The following is an 18,328-nucleotide window of genomic DNA, read 5'->3' as shown; positions in this document are numbered from 1 at the left end:
TCTTAATAAAAATGAATTTGTTGTAAATGCCATGGCCTGCTGAGTGTCCCAACCTTAGGGTTGTCAGACCATTTTCTCATATAGAAGTAGGGAACTAATGTATTTTTTTTCTAAAATGTTTAAGATGAAGATGATAATGAATTCTATGATATTTGACTTTGCCTGTACTATATAATCCAGTTAAAATTATAGGGACATTGCAGGAAATAATCTGGATTAGATAGGTAAAAGAAAGAATTAGGCCTTTTTTTTTCTTCTGTAACCCTTTTAGTAGGTAATTCAGCTTCAGTTTCACTGAATCTTGTTTATGCATTCAGCATAACAAATCTTCTAAAAAGCCTGTGTAGCTCTACTCTCTCCCTTACTGCAGACACCTGAGGATATAAGTATCCACTCTGCCACTTGATACTTCTTAGAGACTGTCCTGGTGCTGAGAAATCCTTTCCAGTGTGTCCTCAGTTAAACTCCCATGATTCCTGGATGTTGCCATTTTCAAGACACAGGGCAAGCCCAACTGTCTAGATTACCTCTCTATCCTGGGAATTTTAAGTCACTCTGTGAAGGAAAGAGAACTCAGCATAGTAGTAACTCTCAGAATGAAAATTTTCCCCTTGCATGTTAATATTTTTAGAGTAATCATTGTCACTGAAAATAGACTTCCTCTTTCTCCTCTCAGGCTGGAAAATCTTAGGTAATTATGAATAAAGCATTCTTTACTTTTTCCCTCCTCCCTTAATGATTGCTTTATGTAACTCTGTGAGAACTGTGACTACTCATTCTGACCTTGTCTTTTACATGAGAACTGAGAATGTATTTTTAAGTTGGAATTTTTACTCTTTAATGAAGTCGTAACATTAGTCAGAATATTCTCTCTTCTTGAATGTTAAGCCTTGGTAAGGAATAAAGTGCAGAAGTTTATGGAAAAGTATAAGGTCAACTTACAAAAAAAAAAAAGGACAACAAATTAAATATTAGCAACTGGGGAAAAATATTTTACAGGTAGCTGTTTGAGTTATTCCCTCATATCTCCTCAAAAATCTTGTTTTACATTTAGTTTTTTATAGTTGGATAAGCTCAGCCTTTGACATATTATCAATAGGAAATAAGCCTAGAGTTTATTTTTAGCACATTCATTAGGAATATGTTCTTGGGAAAATTATTTAACCTCTGTAAGCCTTGCTTTATATGACAAATAATAAAATAGGTAATAATAGATAATAGATAATAATTAATGTATAACCTGTACATTGCCCAACATATAAGTTCTCAATTTTATATTAGCATTTGTTTTATTATTAATCACTATTATTAATGTTGCTTTTAGTTTTTTAAATATGAATTCGTTCAAAAATATTTCATAAGCACCTGCCAAATACCAGGCACTCTTCTAGGAACTAGAGTTGCATTAATGAGCAAAAGAGACAAAAATCTCTTCCCTTGTCAAGCTTAGAATCTATTAGAGAGACCAACACATACAAAATAAATAAAAGGTATAATATACTAAATACCAAGAAGTGCTAAGCATAAAAACATAAAGGAGAAAAGGGAATTTGGGTGGCATGGCTAGGTAGCAGTTAAAGATATGGTAGTCAAGCAAGGTAGCTTCAAGAGAAGATTATGCCTTAAATAAAAATCTGATAATGGTATAGAAACAAACGATAAAGTTGTCTGAAGGAATTCTAAGTAGTGGAGAACAGCCATAAAGTCCTGGAATAGTAAAAGGTTTTATGTAGAATGATTTAAAAAGAATCACAGTATCTTATACATCAGTAAATATTTACACATGCTGGGTGCAGTGGCTCACACCTATAATCCTGGCACTTTAGGAGGCCAAGGCGGGTGTATCACCTGAGGTCAGGAGTTCGAGACCAGCCTGACCAACATGGAGAAATCCTCTCTCTACTAAAAATACAAAATTAGCTGGGCATGGTGGCGCATGCCTGTAATCCCAGCTACTCAGGATGCTGAGGCAGGAGAATCGCTTGAAACCAGGAGGTGTGGGTTGCGGTGAGTTGAGATTGTACCATTGTACTCCAGTCTGGGCAGCAAGAGGGAAACTCCTTCTCAAAAAAGAGAAAAATATTTACACATACACCTAAGTAAGTGATATGGACAAGAACTTTGGAAGTTGAATGGCAAGGTCCACCTGTACTATAACAGTTAGAGGAGGCTTCACAAGGGAAGATGACAGGGCGTGGCCTGGGTTCCTGAAGGATAGGAAGACTGATCGAAAACAAAGAATGTAATCCCATTGGAGAGAAGTGGAGGGGAAACAGCATGAGATGGAGTGAAATAAGAATGTCAGCCTTTAGGACAGGAATGGGCCAGGCAGAGGGCAAGTGGTGGGGAAACGGAAAATAAGTGACCTTGTATAGAGTTCATGTTGGCAAATATGAGAGAGAAGATGGAAAAGCAGAGTATGGCCAAATTGTGTAAAATCCTAAAGTCAAGCTAAAGATTATTCCATGCTATCCTGCAAATACTGAGGAACAATTACAGCAGGTGAGTAGAAAGGTAAATTCTTGTCTTTAGCAATAACATTATTTTTACAAATTTAAACAAATAAAGAAATGGAGGTAGTTGTTGCAGTAATTTAGGAGACACATTGAAAATGGATTTTGATAAGAGAGGTAAGAATGAAAAGGGAAGATAGATTTTATATATTTTAGGAAAAATCATGAGGATTTATTTGCTGATTGCACACAAGCGATAAAAGAGAGGAGTCAAAAGATTTCTCTGAAATTTCAAAATGATTCATTAAATGTTGGTATTAAAGAAAATAGGGAAGTTAGGACATATAGTTTGAATTCAACGTGAGTCAGTTAAGATAATCAGATGCAGATATTCTTAAGGCAACTAAAGTTTATATGATATTTGTCATATAGGCTGAATTAACTTTCTAATCCACGTAAATGCTAACATAGTACAAAAATTGTTTGCTATACAAATTTTTTTTAATAACAAGTTGGAGAGACAGAGAATCAAAACATTTTTGATTTGGAATCATTAGACATCAGCTAGTCCAATTAGCTCATTTTGTGGAAGGAAAAATGATACCCAGAAATGTTACATGACTTTATAGCCATGCCTCTAGCTGTTATGTAACTTGCTCTAGCCCCAGGTCTCCATATTGAGCCTCTCCTTCTGCTGTCTATAAAAAGAGTTAGTGATTTGTATCTTGCCAGCTTGCTTGTGGAGAATAGGATTAGAAGGTTTGACTTGCCTGTTAGCACTCTCTTGTAGCTGTTTTTCTAATTAACATAGACACATTTTATCCTTTCTCATGAAACAGATCTAACTTGTTTAGAAGCTTTAGTCTTCTTGATTTAATTAATCACTTTCTCCCACCTATAGTCATTGTTGAAGTTTCCTGATTTACAATGTTATCTTTTTATCTCTTCAGTAGTTTAAGGACTAATGGTATTTCTAATAATGTACTATTTTTCTGTTAATCTTTCAGAAGAAAAATGGGTTTTCTTATTGGCCCAAAAAAACCATCACCCTACAGGAAATAGGTTACATTCTTTTCTTGATTTTCCTGATCTAGCTCCTCGTTTCTCTTCAAATTTAAATCAAGGCCTAGACTTTAAGACTTCATTGTTCCTTCCTTACAGGTCATTCTTACAAGCTAAAATCCATAGTCATTGTTCTAACAAGCCTGAGCAGTTTATTCTTTGAGTCACAGGATTTTAAAAGAAAAAATAGACCTTAGAGATCATCTAATACTGTGCTCTTCAAACCGTACTCTTCAGTTTTTCTACTACTCATCAGATATTTGTTTTTATTCTAATAAAATATAATTATCTAGCAAGTAAGCAGACATGTATTTATAGTAGCATTAAAATTCTTTATACACTTCTTTACTCTCTCCATTACACATGCCACAGGGTATGGTACAAGTCATAACTGAACTATGTGAAAGCAAAACTCCTCTTATATATGATGTCTTATATGTATGTTAAGGCCCAGATTGGTATCAGTAGTCTCTTTGTCCCGAGAGACTGAATTAAACAAGATTTTTGACATTATCATGGCATTTATCTGACAACCTTGGCAATCCCTAAATTTACAAATAGCTCTATAGCATTTTTTGCATTTAATGCATATCCACATATGAAATGACCTTTGATTTTAGAACAAGTAAGCCATGCTAAAATAGACTGTAGCTTATGAAAGTAATTTTCACCATTCTTGTTTCAGCTTCCTCATCAAATGGTGAAATATCAGTTGCCTCTATTGATCTCAGGATATTTTAAGCAGAAATGAAAGAGTCTTAGTGAAAACAGTTTGCATTCTGAAAGAAAATTGCAATGTAAATACGGGCACTAAAAATGTTTATTCATCTTTACAGATGTTAATCTGACCAGACATTTTTCTCAAAATGTGAAAATAGTATGGATTTTCTTAGCTCATTTAATATTGAAAAGACTAGAAAAACAAGTAATGATTTTCTAGAAGAATCTATGATCATATAATTATAGTTGTCCTTCAATATCTGTGGGAGATTGGTTCCAGGACCCCCAATGGATATCAAAATCTGTGGATTCCCATCTCTTCTAAAATAATGCAGTATTTGCACATAATTTACATATACCCTCCTGTATACTTTGAATCATCTCTAGATTATTTATAATACTACAATGTGAATGCTATGTAAGTAGTTATTATACTGTATTGTTTAGGGAATAGTAACAGGAAAAATATCTGCACATCTTCAGTAGAAATACAACCATCCTTTTTTTTTTTTTTTTTCCCCTGAGTATTTTGATCTGATCTGTGATTGATTGAATCCACAGATGCTAGAATCCATGAATACCCATGGGAGACTGACTATAATGTTGTCTCTGTGTATAACAATTTTGTAATCCTCAACCAAGGACACGTGTAGTCCTTGAATCTTGGTGGGGTTCTTGGGGACTTTTCTTAAAAATCTTTGACCATCTTCTCAAGATCTTGACTCCTACCCCCACTTGCACATGTTCACATACTTGTGCACACTCATATACAGTACCCTTCCTTAAGTCCTGCTCACCAGCTTGCTTCCTGTTGCATTGAGAGCATTCAACTTGTTGACCAAGAACTTCTACCATTTTTTCCAACTATATCCCTAAACCTAGTTTAGAAATACCCATTCTTTTCACTCTTCAGTCATCTCACCACTTCTATGAATTAAGTATTTCCTAATTGTTCCCTCTGTCTCGTTTTTTTTTGTTTTGTTTTGTTTTTTGTTGTTTTTTTTTTTGAGACGGAGTTTCACTTTCGTTACCCAGGCTGGAGTGCAATGGCGCGATCTCGGCTCACCGCAACCTCCGCCTTCTGGGTTCAGGCAATTCTCCTGCCTCAGCCTCCTGAGTAGCTGGGATTACAGGCACGCGCCACCATGCCCAGCTAATGTTTTTTTTTTTGTATTTTTTTTTAGTAGAGACGGGGTTTCACCATGTTGACCAGGATGGTCTCGGTCTCCTGACCTCGTGATCCACCCGCCTCGGCCTCCCAAAGTGCTGGGATTACAGGCTTGAGCCACAGCGCCAGGCCCTGTCTCTGTTTTTTATTTTTTTTCTTTCTGATGATCAGTTTAAAGTACCCCTTTATGCTCATTCTTAAGTGCAAATTTGACCATGTATACCCCTTCTTAATATCCTTTTATGGATACCCATTTCAGACTTTATTAAAGGAGTGGAAACTTTCCCATCCCTCCCCTACTTGAAGTTTGCAATTAAAATGGAGTTCATCTGGTTAATGAGAAGACACATGTGATGTAGAATTCTTGAGGATGCCTACTTACCCCTCTTCAGAATGGCCATGAATAGCTCTGAGAACCCAGGAGTCTAAAGAACTCAGCTCAGAAAACCATCAGCCCACAGAAAGTAGATCAAACTCTATGCTTGATATTCCTGATCTGGCCCCTGGTCACTCTTTAAATTCCTCCTTACCATATCATCCCTTCAAATTTGTAAATCTATGACATAGTATTTTACACATTTGAGCCTTTGTACTTCTGTTGCTGTGCTGATAAGCTCAGATTTCTCATACGAGAATCTTCATATTTGTTGTGGTGCTGTTGTTCCTCAAACATCCCACTTACTGTAGCCGTTTGTTTGTGCTTGCCTCCTCCACAGATTCTGAAATTTCTAGGACAAAGGCTATATCTTGTCTTTTATTCCCAATATTTTATATAGTGTCTGGTTACATAGTAGGCACTGAATCATACAATTTAAAAGAACAGGTTTGCTTTGTGATCTTTTTCATATCTTTTATTTCCCTCTGCCCCTACTGGCAACTTCTTCCTACTTCTTAAGATAGATACAGCACTTGCCAATTAAGTGGAGGGAAGAGGTGTGGGAGTCAAGTAGTTGGAACTTGAAGTGTCAAAACATGGTAATCTCATTAGCAAAGTTATATCAGAGCTTGAACCTCAGAGATACTGAACTGTAAGAAACACTCCTGGCACATTTGATACCTACATTTTTTTCCCCCTAAAGCATCCTATCAAAATTAAATGTGTTGCAGTTGAGATTTGTGAGGTTTTAGCTATTTGGAGACTTTATGGATATGTTTAGTGTTCTAATTCCAATAGTATTGATGAACATAAATGTTTCACTGTAGAAAGAGAAGTTTGAGAGCTGTTGTGAAGAATGATATATGATGTCTATTGGGTGATAATTTTTGATGATTAAACATGCTCAACACCTTGCCTAGTGAGAAATACATGAATACAGAAAGTATTTTGAAAATTATGAAAAGATTAATTGATTATAGATTTTCTTATCTAGCAGTTTTTTGTTGTGTTCTGTTTTTCACTGTCAGAGAAGCAGAAAGTGGTCAGTGGACTTTAGAATGTAGGCTCTTGTTTGGGTTTGCTATCCAGGTGCTTTGTGGTGTAGCTGAGAATGGGTGGTGCAGTCTTGCAGGGACAAACTAATATGGTAGAACTTCAGAGAGCATTTTAGGAAAGACCTCTAAGCTTTAGGTTCCCTGACCAAACAGTAAAAAAATAATCCTTTTTCTTTTTTCTTTTTTTTGAGACAGAGTCTTGCTCTGTTGCCCAGCTGGAGTGCGGTGGCATGATCTCGGCTCACTGCAACCTCTGCCGCCCGGGTTCAAGCAATTCCCCTGCCTCAGCCTCCCTAGTAGCTGGGACTACAGGCACATACCACCATGCCCAGCTAATTTTTTGTATTTTAGTGGAGATGGGGTTTCACCATGTTGGCTAGGATGGTCTCTATCTCCTGACCTTGTGATCTGCCCGCCTTGGTCTCCCAAAGTGCTGGGATTACAGTCATGAGCCACTGCTTCTGGCCAAAAAGGGATTCTTAATATCCATAGGAATAGAGGAAAGTAAATACACTTCCCATATCAAATTTAGAATTGAATATTTAGGCATTTTAAGCGTATTTCATTTAGAACAAAAAATATCATATATTCATTAATAAAATATAAATCCAGACGGTCTCTAAAAGGCTTTTCCCTTTGCTCACTTTCGGACTTTAAGGCAGGGAAAAGTAGTTTTCTTAGTTTTGAAATTTAGATTTTAATTGTCCCTTTCTGTTTTTCTAGAAGTTTTACTTGTTGAAAGTGAGTCACCTTTTAGACATTTAAAAAATTAGAATTACTCTGATTCTTTTTTATTAGTAAATCTTCCTAGAAGAGCAAGGTGGAAAAGCATCTCAGAATACCTACATAGTAAATATTTAATAAATGTTTTTTGGGCCAGGTGCAGTGGCTCACACCTGTAATCCCAGCACTTTGTGAGGCTGAGGTAGGTGGATCACCTGTGGTCAAGAGTTCGAGACCAGCATGACCAATACAGTGAAGTCCCATCTCTACTAAAAATACAAAATTAGCTGGGCATGGTGGTGCATGTCTGTAATCCCATCTACTTGGGAGGCTGAGGCAGGAGAAACAATTGAACTCAGGAGGTGGAGGTTGCAGTGAGCCAAGATCGCGCCATTGCATTCCAGCCTGGGCAACAAGAGTGAAACTCCATCTCAAAAATAAATAAATAAATAAATAAATAAATAAATAAATGTTTTTTGATTTAATGAAGGTACCATTGTCCTATAAAAAAGAAAATAATATCAAAATATATGTTTTAAAACTTAGCTTTTAATAATGATATGGAAGATATTTCTCTTTATTAACCTAGGTCAGAAACTAAAGTATGTTCTAAAATGCCAACATCAAATATTTGAGACCAGTTAAAGGAAACAGAAGGAAGTTATGGGGAAGGAAGCAGTAGCCAGAAAATAAGGGCAAGAGAATATTTTCTACATTTTTGAGAATCAAAATGTTTATAAAATTGCTATTATTATTATCTGGGAAAAATATGCATTGTAGCCTGAAAAAATGAACATTCCCTTCCCATACCAGGCAGGAACCTTCTTTACTGCATTCCTAAAAGGACCAGTCTAGCACCTAACTGGATACTTGTAGTAATAATTGAGAACTCACTGATTTGGTACATCAGTGTGGGAGTCCAGTAATTGGAACTTGAAGTGTCAAAACATGATAATCTCATTTACAAAGTTACATTATATCAAAGCTTGAACCTCAGAGATACTTAATTATAACTAGCACTTATGGAACATTTGATACTTAAACATTTTTTTCCCCTCAACTATCCTACCAAAATTAAATGTGTTACAGTTGAGAGTTGTAAGTTTTTAACTATTTGGAGACTTTAGGGATATGTTTAGTGTTCTAATTCCAATAGTATTGATGAACATAAAAGTTTCACTGTAGAAAGAGAAGTTTGAGAGCAAGTTGAGGAAGAGTCTTCTAGTCTTTCTTAAAAAATGTTGGATCCATTTATAACTTACTGATCCCTTAAATATTAAAGATCGGTGTTTGGTATCTTAAACATGACCAAATCCTTATAGGGTTCTCTTCTAATTGCCTGGACACTGCATATCTATTAATACAGTCCCAAAGCACACTTACTTTTTTATAGTAAGAGCATACTGTTTAATCACATTGAAGTTACAGTATGCAAAAGTTTTTGTCTTTTTCACGCAAGCAGCTGATAAACAGACCTCTTTCATCCTTCACTTTGTGACTGTGATTTTCTAAATAAATGTTGGAGATTTTAACTTTTAATTTATTAAATTTCATCTTATTACTTCAAGTCCCTCCTTTAAGTCGAAGGATATTTATGGAAATCTTTTTCCATTCCATCTCTTGGCTTATTTCTCTTTTAAAGTTCAGTAGTACATATGCAGGTTTGTTGCATAGGCAAACTTGGGTCATGGGAGTTTATTGTACAGGTTATTTCATCACCCAGGTATTAAGCCTAGTACCCATTAGTTATTTATCCTGATCCTCTCCTACCTCCCAACCTCCACCCTCTGATAGGCCCTAGTATGTGTTGTTCTTTGTGTCCATGTGTTTTCATCATTTAGTTCTCATTTATAATTGAGAATATGTGATATTTGGCATTCTGTTCCTGTGTTAGTTTGCTATGGATAATGGTCTCCAACTCCATTCATGTCCCTGCAAAGGACATGATCTCATTCTTTTATATGGCTGCATAGTATTCCATGCTGTATATATAACACAGTTTCTTTATCCAGTCTATTATTGATGGCGTTTAGGTTGATTCCATGTCTTCACTACTGTGAATAGTGCTGCAGTGAACATGTGTGTACATGTCTTTGTAACAGAATGAGTTGTTTTCCCTTGGGTATATAATGTGATTGCTGGGTTGAATAGTATTTCTGTCTTGAGGTCTCTAAGGAATCACCACACTGTCTTCTACAAAGGTTGAACTAATTTATACTCCCACCAATAGCATATAAGTGTTTCTTTTTCTCCACACCTGACTAACATCTGTTATTTTTTGACTTTTTAATAATAGCCATTCTGAGTGATGTGAAATGGTATCTCATTGTGGTTTTGATTTGCATTTCTCTAATAATCAGTGATGTTGAGCTTTATTTCATCTGTTTGTTGGCCACATGTCTGACATTTTTGTAAAGTGTCTGTTTATGTCCTTTGCCCACTTTTTCATGGGGTTGTTTGTTTTCCTATAAACTTAAGTTCCTTATAGATGTTGGATACTAGATTTTTGTCAGATGCATAAATTGCATAGTTTTCTCCCATTCTGTAGGTTGTCTGTTTTCCCTGTTGTTAGTTTATTTTACTGTGAAGAATCTCTTTAGCTTAATTAGATCCCATTTGTGAATTTTTGCTTTTGTAGCAATTGCTTTTGGCATCTTCATCATGAAATCTTTACCTGTGCCTATATAATATAGGTAATATACTTAATAATAGAGATATGAATATGTTTCACATCTCTATCACATTAAAATATGAGGGTCTGTGCTCCAGCCCCTTTCTACAACTATCCAGAGTCAGTCCTTCCTGTCTGGGGACCCAGTATTACCTTTCTTTGTCCTTGGTAGCAAGCCTCCTGACCTTATTCCTATCTGTGATATCTAAAGCAGCCCTGTGACTCAGTTTTAGCCCTGTTCTGATGCAATCTCGGAGTAGTCCTATCTACCCTGGGAACTAATGAGAGACACTCCTATCTGAGCACCACCAGCGTTTACTGACCTCAGTCCTGACTGACTGTGGATTCTGAACTATCCCTGAGACCCAACTCAAACCCACCTTCTCCTGTGGTGCAGAATCAGCCCTGCCTGCCCAAAGACCCATTGACACCCATTCATATCCCTACTAACAGGCCTACCAACCCGAATCATGGCTGTGGACCTTGAAGCAACCCCAATGTCTCAGTTCCAAACTTGCTCTGTCATGGTCCAAGGGGAAGTCTTTCCCAGCCAGAGACCTTCTGAGGGACCCAGCAAGAGCTCACTCAGGGGCCCATGGGAAGCTACCTTTCCCCTGGTAGCAGTCCTATCATCTACAGACCTGACTGCAGAAAGAGAAGTACTCACATGACCTGGCTTCAGCTCTGCTCAACCATGGTCCTAAAGGTATTTCTATTCACCTAGAAAACCAACAGGAAACATACCTGCCCATGCCACCAGTAACAGGCCTGCTAACTCTGGATGTGGCAATAGTCATGTTACCTGATTCTAGCCTCACTTGATTAAGATCCCACAGGCAATCCCAGGGCCCAATAGGAGAAGGTATATACCTGCCAAAAGCTGTCTACAAAACTTATGGGATGTAGCAAAAGCAGTGCTAAGAGGGATGTTTTTAGCAATAAATGCCTAAACAGATAAACACTCCCAAATAAACAATGTAACTTTACATTTCAATAAACTAGAAAAAAAAGTGAAAACTAAGCCCAAAGTTATCGAAGGAAAATAATAAAAATTAGAGCACAAATATGTCAAATAGAGAATAGAAAGATAATAGGAAAAATGAACAAAACGAAGCTTGTTTTTTAAAAAAATAAAATGACCTGCTACCTTCTGTCAGGCAGTGGAGGGCTAGGGAAGGGATAGCATTAGGAGAAATACCTAATGTAGATGACAGGTTGATGCGTGTAACAAACCACCATGGCGCGTGTATACCTGTGTAACAAACTTGCACATTCTGCACATATACCGCAGAACTTATAGTAAAAAAATAAAATAAAATAAAACTAAATATTAAAATAAAAAAAGAAAAGAAAATGACCCTTACCTAGGCTAAGAAAAGAGAGAGCATTCAAATTAATAAAATTAGTGAAACAGAAGATATTATAATAGATGTCTCAGAAATGAAAAGGATCATAAAGGACAATTATACATAATGATATGCCAGCAAATTGGATAATCTAGAAAAAAACAGATAAATTTTTAGACATGTACAACCCACAAAATTGAATCAAGACATAACAGAAAGACTGAACAGACCAGTAACAAATAAGGAGATTGAATGAATCAGTAATCAAAAACGTCTCATCAAAGAACAGCCCAGGTAGGATTCAGATGGCATCCACCTGGCCCAGATGGCCCAAGTGGCTTTACAGGTGAATTCCAGCAAACAGCCAAAGAAGAATTACACTAATCCTTCTTAAATTCTTCTGAAAAACAGAAAGGGAAACACTTCCAAACTCATGAGACTAGCATCACCCTCATATCAGAGCAAATACATTACAAGAAATAAAACTATGGGTCAATACCCCAATGAGCATAGTGGCAGAAATCCTCAATAAAATACTAGCAAACTGAATTCAAAAGCACACTGAAAGGATAATATACCATAATCAGGAGAGATTTATTCTGGGGATCTAAGGATTATTCAACATATGGTAATCAGTTGGTATGATCCACTACCATTAACAACATGAAAAAAAAAAAGACACAATTATCTTTATAAATACAGAAAAAGCACTTGATGAAGTTTAGTGTCTAGTCATGATTAAAACTCTCAACAAAATAGGTATGAGGGGAGCCTTCCTCAACAAAATAAAGGCAACATGTAAAAAGCCCAAAGCTTACATCATAAACATTGGGGAAAATTTGAAAGCCTTCACTCTGTGATCTGGTACAAACCAAGGATGCCTACTCTTACTACCACTGTTCAACATATTACTGGAAGTCCTAGCCAGAATGGTTAGATAAGAAAAGTAAATAAAAGATATCCACAAAAAAATGCTTAAATATGTATTTGCAGATGACATGATTATATATGTTGAATACACTGAATTTTTCAACACCCCCCCCCCCCCCCCAAAAAAAAAAGAAGCTGTTAGAACTAACAAATAAATTCAGGAAAGTTGCAGGATACAAAATCAATATACAAAAATTTATTGCATTTTTACATACACACAACAAACTATCAAAAAGGAAAGGAAGCAATTCCATTCATAATAGCAACAAAAATAATAAAATATTCAGAAATAACCTTATCCAGTGAGGTGAAAAACATATATACAGACCATTATAAAACATGACAAAAAAATTGAAGACATGGATAAAAATACCGTATATTCCTGGATTGGAAGAATTAATACTGTTAAAATGTCCGTCCTACCAAATTCAGAGTAATCTCTATAAAAATCCCAATGGCATTATTTACAGAAATAGAGAACACAACTCTAAAATTTGCATACAACCACAAAAAAACTGAAATAGCCAAATCAGTCCTCAGTTAGAACAAACCTGGAGGCATGTACTTCCTGATTTCAAAATATATTACAAACTACAGTAACTAAAACAGTATGGTATTGGCATAACAACACACATGTACACCAGTGGAATAGAATGGAGAGCTCAGAAATAAATCCGTACATCTATAGTAAAGTGAGTTTCAACAAGAGTGCCAAGAACACACAATGTTTACAAACTTAACCATTAGACTAGAAATTGTAAAACTACTAGAAGAAAACGTGGAGGGGAAACCTTCCTGACACTGGTCTGGGCAAGAATTTTTTAATTATGATACAAAAGCACAGATAACAACAACAAAAAATAGACAAGTGAGGTTGTCTCAACTTATAAATCTTCTTCACTTGAAAAAATCCATGTAGTGAAGACACAACCTACAGAATGGGAGAAAATATTTGCAAACCATACATTAGATGATATCCAAATACTTATGAAACCTAATAGCAAAAAAATAAAATAACCAAATTAATAAGTGGGCTAAGGCCCTGAGCAGATATTTCTCTAAAAAAGACACATAAATGGCTAACATGTATATTCACTACCGTTAATCATCAGGAAAATGCAAATCAAAATCACAAGGTATCACTTCACACCTGTCAGAATGGCTCTTAAAAAAAAGTGTTTAGCACAGGTATGGATAAAAGTAAACCCTGGTACATTGTTGATCAAAATGTAAATTGGTACAACCATTATGGGAAATAGAATGGAAGTTTCTTGGAGAATTAAAAATAGACAATGTGACCCAGCAATCCCACTTAGGATTATATATTCAAAGGAAATGAAATTAGTTATCTCAGTTAGATCTGTACTCTGGTTCATTGCAACATTATTCATGATAGTGAAGATATGAGAACAACCCTTTAAGTGTTTGTTGATGAATGAATGGATAATATCATATATATAATATGAATAATATATATAATATGAGTAATATACATAATATGAATCATATATAAATGAATAATTCATTTGTGTGTGTGTTGTGTGTGTACATGTTTATATGCATAATGAAATATTCAGTCTTAAAAAAGAAATCCTGCCATTTATGACAACATGGATGAAATTGGAGGATGTTATGCTTAGTAAAATAAGCCAGACACAGCAAAACAAAGACAGTAGTGCCCTCCTTATCTTTGGTTTTGCTTTCTGTGGTTTCAGTTACCTGTGGTATACTGAGGTCCGACAATATTAAATGGTAAATTTCAGAAATAATTTATAAGTTTTAAACTGTGTGCCTTTCTGAGTAGTACCCAAGATGTGAATCACCCCCTTGTGCAGTGTGTCCATCCTTTCATAACGAACATCATCCATCCACTCCTGACATCCAACCATCGACATCATCATGATTCGATGATTCAGGATCACCCAAAGCAGATTACCCTCCTTCTGACATGGCAGACCTCTTTGGGAGGTTGGTAGTAGCCTAACACCGTGTCACAGTGCCTGCAACATTCACCTTTCTTCATCTCTTCACATAGGCCTTTATCCCTCATTATCACAAGAAGAAGGGTGAATATAGTACAATAAGATTTTGAGAGAGAGAGAAAGACTACATCTACACAACTTTTATTACAGTGTATTGTTACAATTGTTCTATTTTATTAGTAGTTATTGTTAATCTCTTACTGTGCCTAATTTATAAACTAGTCTGTATGTATGGGGAAAAAAAACTGTATATGTAACTACTCTCCATAGTTTCAGGCACCTCTGGGGGTTTTGGAATGTATTTCCCCAAGGGAAAAAGGGACTGCTGTACTGCATGATCTTATATATGTGGGATCTGAAAAACTTACACTCATAAAAACAGAGAGTAGAATGGTGGTTGCCAGGAATTGGTGAGGGGAATTGGAGAGGTGTTGGTGAAAGGGAACAAAATTCTTAGTTATGCCAGATGAGTAAGTTCTGAAGTCTAATGTATATCTTAGTACTATAGTTAATAATACTACGTTGTATACTTAAAATTTGCTAAGGGAGTTGATCTTAAGTGTTTTCGACACACACACACACACACACACACACACACACACACACACACACAGGCGCGCACACACATGTACACACGATAACTGAGGTGATACATATGCTAATAAACTAGATTGTGGCAATCATTTCAGAATGTATCCATATACGAAAACATCACATTGCACACCTTAAAAATACACAATTTTTGTGTGTCCAGTATACCTCAATAATGTTGGAGGGAAAAAGATACACTGATACTATCAAACTATAAAAAACTAACAAAGAATATGAGAGTCAGAATGATATAATAAGCACAACTGATATTGCTGGAAAAAAATCTGTAAATTTGTTTTTAGAGAACATTAGAGGAAAAAATGCAAATAATCTTTTAAACTGTATTATTGTCTTCCCAAGCCACAATTCTTCTTCATTAACTATTTCTATTTGGGAAAATCTCTTCCAGAGTTTTGTGAACCTAGGAAAATATATATTTATGAAAAGTTTCTGCTGCATTCCTACTCTTATATGTTCACCACTATCTAATTACCTTTTACTTCATGCTCATTTATTTCCTTCTGCTTTATACCTGTTTATCCTTTTTTTCTCTGTGGGAACACTACTTCCTGCTTATCAGTCGTCAGTGAGGTCAGAAGCCATGGGTGTAATATAAGTGTATGTTTATTTCTAACTACCAGGTCTTACTTTTAATCAAAATGAGGGGAAAAAAAAAAAAAAGATTGACTTCACTGGAATGCTTATGTCTTGTTTTATATTTAAGTTTTATGTTCTTGAGATTATTACATCTTGAGTTACTTGATAATACCACAACTGACATCCATGTTGTTGAATCCTTCAACCCCTTTAGGACTGAGAATTCCCTTTAATTATCTGTCTAAATCATTTAATTATTTGTAAATCAAGAGTTCAATTTAAAAATATTATATTTGATATATTTTTTAAAGTTGAATAAATTAACATATTAAACAAACTTACCTCTTCTTCAAAAAAAGTCATCACTTTCCCCCCAAATGTCTAATTGAGGAATTGTTTTCTATTGGATTGGTTCATGCTTATCTATCTCAGTTGCTCTAATACAAGGTATTTCCTAAAAAGTTTAAGGAAAACATAACTTTGTTTTCATGTATGATAGTAAATAATACAATAGATGTGAGACAAAACAAACAAAAGATTTAAAAGATGGTAAATATGGGATGCATTTTTGCTGTGCTTATTTTTGTTCCCATTTCAATGCTCAATTACTGTAGCTTCTAGTAAATAAAATTATCAAACAGTTCAGTAAGTGGAAGTATTACTAATTTGTGAGAGTTGTGTTTTTTTATTTTTTTTAATATTTTAAATTTATTTTTTGGCATGTATCAGTACTTTATTATTTTTTATTATACTTTAAGTTCTGGGGTACGTGTGCAGAATGTGCAGGTTTGTTACATAGGTGTACACATGCCATGGTGGTTTGCTGCATACGTTACCCTGTCATCTACATCAGGCATTTCTCCTAATGCTCTCCCTCCCCTATCCCCCTACCCCCTGCTATCACTCCCCTAGCCCCCCACCTTCCCCACAGGCCCCAGTGTCTGATGTTTCCCTCTCTGTGTCCATGTTTTCTCATTGTTCACTACTCACTCATGAGTGAGAACATGCAATATTTGGTTTCTGTTCTTGTGTCAGTTTATTGAGAATGATGGTTTCCAGCTTTATCCATATCCCTGCAAAGGACATGAATTCATCCTTTTTCATGGCTGTATAGTATTCCATGGTGTATAAGTGCCACATTTTCTTTATTCAGTCTATCATTGATGGGTTGGGTCCAAGTCTTTGCAGTTGTGAACAGTGCCGCAATAAACATACATGTGCAAGTGTCTTTATAATAAAATGATTTATAATCCTTTGGCTATATACCCAGTAATGGGATTGCTGGGTCAAATGGTATTTCTGGTTCTAGATCCTTGAGGAATTGCCACACTGTCTTCCACAATGGTTCAACTAATTTACACTCCCACCAACAGTGCAAAAGCGTTCCTATTTCTCCACACCCTCTCCAGCGTCTGTTGTGAGAGTTGTGTTTTTTCAAACTTAATCTTACTGAGGGGTTTTAAGTACTGCTAATTATAGATTGTACTAAGCAAAGTATAAAGTAATAGAAGGTTACCAAGTTAAGTCTAGAGTTCAATTCAATTAGTGCCAATGTAGTTAAAATGGTATCATTAACAGAACATCTTCATCCAGAATCTTTTTTTTTTTTTAAGACTGGGTTTCGCTTTTGTTGCCTAGGCTGCAGTGCAGTGACATAATTGAGGCTCACTGTAGCCTCAACTTCCTGGGCTCAGGTGATCCTCCCGCCTCAGCTTCCAGAGTAGCTGGAACTACAGGTATGTGCCACCACACCTGGCTAATTTTTGTATTTTTTGTAGAGACGGGGTTTCGCCATGTTGCCCAGGCTGTTCTCAAACGGCTGGCCTCAAGCGATGCACCCACCTTGGCCTCCCAAAGTGCTGGAATTATGGGAATGAGCTGCCACACCCAGCCCATCTAGAATTTTTGGATTACCAACTTCGGTCTTCCAGGTTTTCATGCCCTTAGAAAGTTCTACACACAAACACACACACACACACACACACACACACACACACACACATATATATATATATATATAAAAGAAAACTAATTACATTGTTTTCTTAAAATGTTTTAAGCATCTCTCTCCTTCAGGGAAAATAATTTTAAATCCTTCGTGGATACCAGGTACTTAAAGATACTTGAATGAATAATGAGCTACTATTCCCTGAAAATATAGACATCATGTAATATCAGGCCTACAGTTGACAGAAAAAAGTAATCTCAACTATTCGGAATAATTTACCAATGGAGAAATCTGTTAGTTTCCCCTTCTTTTTCTTTGCTTTATAAAATTTAAATAACATTAATTGTTAGGTTTCTGGGAAAATTAAAAAGAATATCTATGGGAACATTGGGCTCTGGGTGTAATTGCAGGATAATTTGAAAAGTTATAAGTTTATAGGTATAAGTTTATTTCGGCTCTGTATCTTCTCTTGAGATGACTTTAGCAGTATATGTTTTCCTGGAACACCATTCATTCTAGGTTTTCTAATTTATTGTTTTAAAATACATGGCATTTTACTACTTAAATATTCTCTGTGTCTGTAGGTACATCACCTCTGTGTACACTGAGTTAATATATGTATTTTTAAAATTTCCTTAGTTTGCTGTTGACTAGATTATTTTCCAAGGAATCTACTCTTAGATTTATTAAATCGAATATGTGTGTG

The 18,328-nt window shown here is 35.7% G+C and overlaps 1 protein-coding gene across 5 annotated transcripts in view; it reads left to right on the top strand.

The window, feature by feature from the left end:
* Positions 1-18,328, top strand: part of TET2 (tet methylcytosine dioxygenase 2) — a 135,905-nt gene that overhangs the window by 46,146 nt on the left and 71,431 nt on the right. The gene's annotated exons all lie outside the window — the stretch shown is intronic.

Source organism: Sapajus apella, unplaced genomic scaffold (genome assembly GCF_009761245.1).
Source record: "Sapajus apella isolate SASKATOON/1434 unplaced genomic scaffold, GSC_monkey_1.0 scaffold87, whole genome shotgun sequence".
Lineage (NCBI taxonomy): Eukaryota > Metazoa > Chordata > Mammalia > Primates > Cebidae > Sapajus > Sapajus apella.
The sequence above is the reverse complement of the archived record's forward strand: the minus strand, read 5'-3'. Positions and strand labels throughout refer to the sequence as shown.